Source organism: Grammomys surdaster, unplaced genomic scaffold (assembly GCF_004785775.1).
Source record: "Grammomys surdaster isolate TR1022 unplaced genomic scaffold, NIH_TR_1.0 125941, whole genome shotgun sequence".
Lineage (NCBI taxonomy): Eukaryota > Metazoa > Chordata > Mammalia > Rodentia > Muridae > Grammomys > Grammomys surdaster.
Window position 1 is genome coordinate 1,160,233 of NW_021620763.1, and position 6,795 is coordinate 1,167,027.

Sequence of the window (6,795 nt, forward strand, 5' to 3'; positions counted from 1 at the left end):
CACTTGGGAGACAGAGGCAAGTGGATTTCTGAGATTGAGCCCAGCCTGGTCTACACTGTGAGTTCCAGGACAGCCAGGGCTATACAGAGAAACCCTGTCTCGAAAACCCCTCAAAAAATATTTGTACAAAGAAAGAAGATAGAATATTCTAGGCGCTCCGCCCCGTCCGCAAGACTGCCAGAGGCTGCAGCGGCGCACCCCGGGCGCAGCGCCCTGAACTCGGATGGCTAGGCGCGCACGCTGAGGGCCGGACTCCAGGGGTCCGGAGCCCCGGCGCCCCCCGGGGACGCAGAGAGGGGACGCCCGGGAGGACAGAGCGGATCGTTCGAAGATGATTTGGCTGCCTTGGAGACTTGGAGATCTGGTGCCACGATGAGGACCCATACACGGGGGGCTCCCAGTGTGTTTTTCATATGTTTGCTCTGCTGCGTGTCAGCCTACATCACTGACGAGAACCCAGAAGTCATGATTCCCTTCATTAATGCCAACTATGACAGCCACCCGATGTTGTACTTCTCCAGGAAAGATGTGGCAGAGCTCCAGCTGTGGGCTGCCAGCTCTCATGAGCACATCGCAGCCCGGCTCACCGAGGCTGTGCATACCATGCTGACTAACCCCTTGGAGTACCTCCCTCCTTGGGATCACAAGGAGTACAGCGCCCGCTGGAATGAGATCTATGGAAACAACCTGGGTGCCTTGGCAATGTTCTGTGTGCTTTATCCTGAGAACACTGAAGCTCGAGACATGGCCAAAGACTACATGGAGAGGATGGCAGCGCAGCCTAGTTGGTGAAAGATGCGCCTTGGGATGAAGTTCCACTTGCTCACTCCCTGGTGGGTTTCGCCACTGCGTATGACTTATTATACAACTACCTGAGCAAGACACAGCAGGAGACGTTCCTGGAAGTGATTGCCAATGCCTCGGGCTATATGTATGAAACTTCCTACAGAAGAGGATGGGGCTTCCAGTACTTGCACAACCACCAGCCCACCAACTGCATGGCCTTACTCACTGGAAGTCTCGTTCTGATGAACCAAGGGTACCTTCAGGAGGCCTATCTGTGGACCAAGCAAGTTCTGAGCATCATGGAGAAGTCTCTGGTCTTGCTGCGAGAGGTGACGGACGGCTCCCTCTATGAAGGAGTTGCATATGGCAGCTATACCACTAGATCCCTGTTCCAGTACATGTTTCTCGTTCAGAGGCACTTTGACATCAACCACTTTGGCCATCCATGGCTTAAGCAACACTTTGCCTTTATGTATAGGACCATCTTGCCAGGGTTTCAAAGAACTGTGGCCATTGCAGACTCAAACTACAACTGGTTTTATGGTCCAGAAAGTCAATCAGTGTTCCTGGATAAATTTGTCATGTGTAATGGGAGTGGAAACTGGCTGGCTGACCAAATCAGAAAGAACCGTGTGGTGGAAGGTCCAGGTACACCATCCAAAGGGCAACGCTGGTGTACTCTACATACAGAATTTCTCTGGTATGATGCCAGCTTGAAACCGATTCCTCCTCCAGATTTTGGTACCCCAACATTGCATTATTTTGATGACTGGGGTGTTGTGACTTATGGAAGTGCACTACCTGCAGAAATTAACAGATCGTTCCTTTCCTTCAAGTCAGGAAAACTTGGGGGGCGTGCAATATATGACATTGTCCACAGAAACAAATATAAAGACTGGATTAAAGGATGGAGAAATTTTAATGCAGGACATGAGCATCCTGACCAAAATTCTTTCACTTTTGCCCCCAATGGTGTGCCATTCATTACTGAGGCTCTGTATGGGCCGAAGTACACCTTCTTTAACAATGTTCTAATGTTTTCTCCAGCTGTGTCAAAGACTTGCTTTTCTCCCTGGGAGGGTCAGGTCACAGAAGATTGTTCATCAAAATGGTCAAAATACAAGCATGACCTGGCAGCCAGCTGTCAGGGGAGAGTAATTGCCACAGAGGAAAAGGATGGGGTCGTTTTTATTCGAGGAGAAGGCGTAGGTGCATATAACCCGATGCTCAACCTGAAGAACATTCAACGGAATCTCATCCTCCTCCACCCACAGCTTCTCCTCCTTGTAGACCAGATACACCTGGGGGAGGAGAGCCCCCTGGAGACAGCAGCAAGTTTCTTCCACAATGTGGATGTCCCCTTCGAGGAGACAGTCGTAGATGGGGTCCATGGAGCTTTCATCCGGCAGCGAGACGGTCTCTATAAAATGTACTGGATGGATGATACTGGTTATAGTGAAAAAGCAACCTTTGCCTCAGTGACGTATCCTCGGGGCTATCCCTACAATGGGACAAATTATGTGAATGTCACCATGCATCTTCGAAGTCCCATCACCAGGGCAGCTTACCTCTTCATAGGGCCATCTGTGGATGTTCAGAGCTTCAGCATCCATGGGGACCCTGAGCGGCTGGATGTGTTCATAGCTACTAGCGAACATGCCTACGCAACTTACCTGTGGACGGGTGAGAACACGGGACAGTCTGCTTTTGCACAGGTCATTGCAGATCATCAGAAAATTCTGTTTGACCAGAGTTCAGCCATCAAAAGCACCACTGTCCCTGAAGTGAAAGATTATGCTGCTATCGTGGAACAGAATCTGCAGCATTTTAAGCCCGTGTTCCAGCTGCTCGAGAAGCAGATCCTATCTCGAGTCCAGAACACAGCTAGCTTTAGGAAGACTGCTGAGCGCCTACTGAGGTTTTCAGATAAGAGACAAACAGAGGAGGCCATTGACAGGATTTTTGCTATATCCCAGCAACAGTGGCAGCAGCGAGGCAAGTCAAAGAAAAGCCAAAGGGCAGGCAAGCATTACAAATTTGTGGATGCTGTCCCTGATATTTTTGCACAGATTGAAGTCAATGAGAAGAAGATCCGACAGAAAGCTCAGATTTTAGCAAAGAAAGAACAGCCCATAGCTGAAGATGAAGAAATGAAAGACCTTTTGGATTTTGCTGATGTCACATACGAGAAGCATAAAAACAGGGGTTCCATGAAAGGTGGCTTTGGACAGGGGCGGATGGTGACAAGTCACAACAAAGCACCTTCACTGTCTGCCTCCTACACCAGACTCTTCTTGATTCTGAACATTGCCATTTTCTTTGTCATGTTGGCAATGCAACTGACTTATTTCCAGAGGGCTCAGAGCCTCCATGGCCAAAGGTGTCTTTATGTGGTCCTCCTAATAGATAGCTGTGTCTTATTGTGGTTATATTCCTCCTGTTCTCAATCTCAGTGCTAACACCAGAGCCATGATCATGAGAGTTTATGAATGAATGAATATATATATATATATATATTCCCTAATTTGTTATTTCTTCCCCAGATTTATTTGGCAAATTTAAGGGAAGATATTTTCACACATTAAAGCAGGGGAATGGAGAACTCTGAACTAGATACACAAAGGATGTACCAAAGGAATAAGAATAGCTTTGGCTGGCCCCTGTGTTTCTGGGAATGTTTGGCTTTGCTGACTGACCAGTTCCTAATAGAAGAGACAAAAATGTCTGTTTTTATATCATATTTCTGTTAATATAAAGAAAAAATGAATTGTGGATTTTTGATAAATAATACAGTAACAGGTAATTTCATATTCTCTTTCCTTTTTATGTAAAATGTTTATAGACCTAATGGCTAAAGTTTTCAAAATAAACTATTTTATATCTTGAAACTCAATACCAAAGAACATAGGACTAAAGTTTTGGTGTGATTCTGATGTTTTTAACTAGAAAAGTTTCTTCAAGTTTATTTTGCTAAATAAACCAATCATAATTATGAAAAAAAAAAGAATATTCTAGGCTACAGAGGTAGACCATGTACGGCTGTGGGAGCACTTGGGTGTCCCTTCTAGCTCATGATAGACTTGCAATCAAACGCAATCTCACACAAAGTCATTATAGGAGCTTGGGCAACTCACTTGCTAGCTCTGAGCCTGAATCTTCTCTTTGGTAATGTGAGACTTAAACACTAGATCACTCCCAGGGTTCCTTCTGGGGGACGATTTGACTCATCTGTTCACTGGCCTTTGGTTACTTTCCAGCTCTGCCCAAAGGCTTGGGGTTGAGGAAGTGATGGTTTCATTCTGAGAATAAGCAACTCAACCAACCTATGTGGGTCCTGGAGACAGTATGACACAGGAGAAATGAGCTGCCAGACGGAGGAGAGAGCCACACTTTCCTACAGGACCAGAATCTGCCCTTCCTGGGGTAGATGCTGTTGGTTGTGACTAGCCATCAAGATGGAGATGTCTGCAAGACCCCTGACACAGAGGGAAGGATAGCCACATTCTCATGCTCCTGTAAGAGGTTCTTGCCTCTCTACTCCCTCAGCCCCAGAGTCTTACTGCAGCCCTTTTAAATACTGTTTTGAGCAGTTCTTCAGAAGGTTGAGAACAGTACTCCACTAGCCCATCAGATAGCACCTGGGATCTGGATAGTTGAAATTACAAAACTGGGATCTAGAGAGGCTGATCTCACTCTGAACATAGGCTTCTGGCAGTCTGCTTCCACAGTGTGCTGAACTCAAGTGTCATAGCAGAAATTATAAGATCAAAACAACACCAACATTAAATATTACTTAGAGGTTTTTTTAAAATTTGTTAATGTTGAGTTCATGACCCAATTTCCCGGGTTTATTAAATGCCAAAATATTAGTTTTGAGGAGTAGCAGCATCGGTCTGGGAATCATCTCAGGACAAATAAATCATATGCTTTTAAATTTTCTCTAAACCTGGGAAGACTTATTGTCATCCAGGATAATAAATTTCATCAGACTAACAATTCTAAAGAAAGATTAATTTTGGTCCCAGGAGAAGATTAATAGAAGGAAGTCCCATGCTTCATGAATGTTTTGCTCCTCTAGCCAAGCTGGTTTGTTCTCTGCATCTTTTCTCTCTGTGTAGCTTTCTCCTTTACCTCAGCCAGGATTCAAGCTGCACCTTCTCTCCGCAGAAACATGTCACTGGTACCCTCCCAAACCCATTCCTTCTGGCAGTTTCCACGGATGAGAAACCCAACTGGAAACTCATACACATGTGTGATGGTGAGAATATTTGTGATGGTTAACACACATGTGATGTGAGCACATGTGTAATGGTGAGCACACATGTGATGGTGAGCACACGGGTGATGGGGAGCACATGTGTGATGGGGAGCTCATGGGTGATGGGGAGCACATGTGTGATGGGGAGCACACATGTGATGGTGAATACATGTATAATGTTGGGGATAAAAGTGATGGTGAGCACATGTGTGATGATGAGCACATGTGTGATGGGGAGCACATGTGTGATGGTGAGCATACATATGATGGTGGGCACACATGTGATGATGAGCACATGTGTGATGGGGAGCACATGTGTGATGATGAGCACATGTGTGATGGGGAGCACATGTGTGATGGTGAGCATACATATGATGGTGGGCACACATGTGATGGTGAGCACATGTGTGATGGTGGGCACACATGTGTTGGTGAGCACATGTGTGATGGTGGACCTATCTGTGATGGTGAGCACATGTGTGATGGTGAGCACACATGTGACGGTGAGCACATGTGTGATGGGAGCAGGATTCTCAACCCCTATGGCACATTACACACTCAGACTGCAAATGATGGGATAGAGAGTTAAGGGACCATCTAAATCTCCATGTTCTAGATAGGTCAAGGTGTGAAAATTTGCATGCACATCTCTTCTCTGTAAGAACTAGGTTACAGATTTAGGACCTTTTTGGCTCTGTTGGGTTGCATCATAACACGAAAGTCACATTTCTATCCTTAACTAGAAGTTCAGTACTCTCGGCTACAGCTGATAAATATTGTATCTATCATAGAGGGACACACTCATTTTGCTTCTTACCATTCCTTAAGCCTCCATGAATCCTATGGTCATGACACCATGGTCTAAAACCTGTTATTTGGCTAACTATGTTAAAGAGCCTTACTTTTGTAGGAGAAAGTAGGCCATGGAGGCAGTTTCCTGTCATTAGTCTAATACAAAAGCCTTTGCTGAGGCAGTTTCTTCAGTCTTGCGGGTTTTGTCTTTTGTTTGTTTGCTTTATTTTTCTCTCTCTCCTCACCACATCCCTTTGAGCATTTGGCTTTGACTAGGCAGAGAGTTGTCCCTGGTGCCTCTTTTGCTCTCCTAAGAAGTCCTGCATGCTCCATGAGGTCAGGGCACCAGAAGAAAGTGGATGGCACACTTTAGCAGGAGTATTAAGGAGGGTTTCATGAGGGTACCCTTCATAAAGATGAGTTCAAATCGAAGGGAAACTAACAAGGGGTGTTCAAGCCTTTGTGGAGACAGCAACAGAAGGTAGTCCTTGTGCACCCCAAGTCCTGAAGAAGCCAGAGGAAGGAGGAATCACCACCAAGCTGAGGACCACAGAAGGATGGAGAGTCCCCCACACAGGAGATGTGATGTAGCTTAATGTATCTTTTTCCAGTCCCAAAGCCTGCAGGGAGGAATCATTTCTTTCTTCCTGTACTTGTCTCTGCCTTTATCTCCTACAGGCCAGCCCCAGCCAGAGCTAACAGGCCTGGCCAGAGCAGGAGGGAGGGGACTCTGCTATGGAGGTCAGAGTGGCTACAGTGTCAGGAACTGGCTGGAGGAGTAGGTGACCTTCCTATTAGTTTTTGTTTATTGTAAATTTCCACTTGGCCAGACTGGACATTTTATCTTTTGTGAGTGAGGCAAGAGCCTGGAGAACATTTAGAGAATTATTTACACCTATTATATTTTAAACTAGACAGTACCTCAGCAGCTCAGTGTGATGCAATCGATACTCAATGTT

The 6,795-nt window shown here is 45.9% G+C and overlaps 1 pseudogene; it reads left to right on the forward strand.

Annotated features, from left to right (window-relative positions):
• The first annotated feature begins 267 nt into the window (after nucleotides 1–267).
• LOC114608889 lies at nucleotides 268–3,686 on the forward strand (annotated as a pseudogene).
• Nucleotides 3,687–6,795: the final 3,109 nt, after the last annotated feature.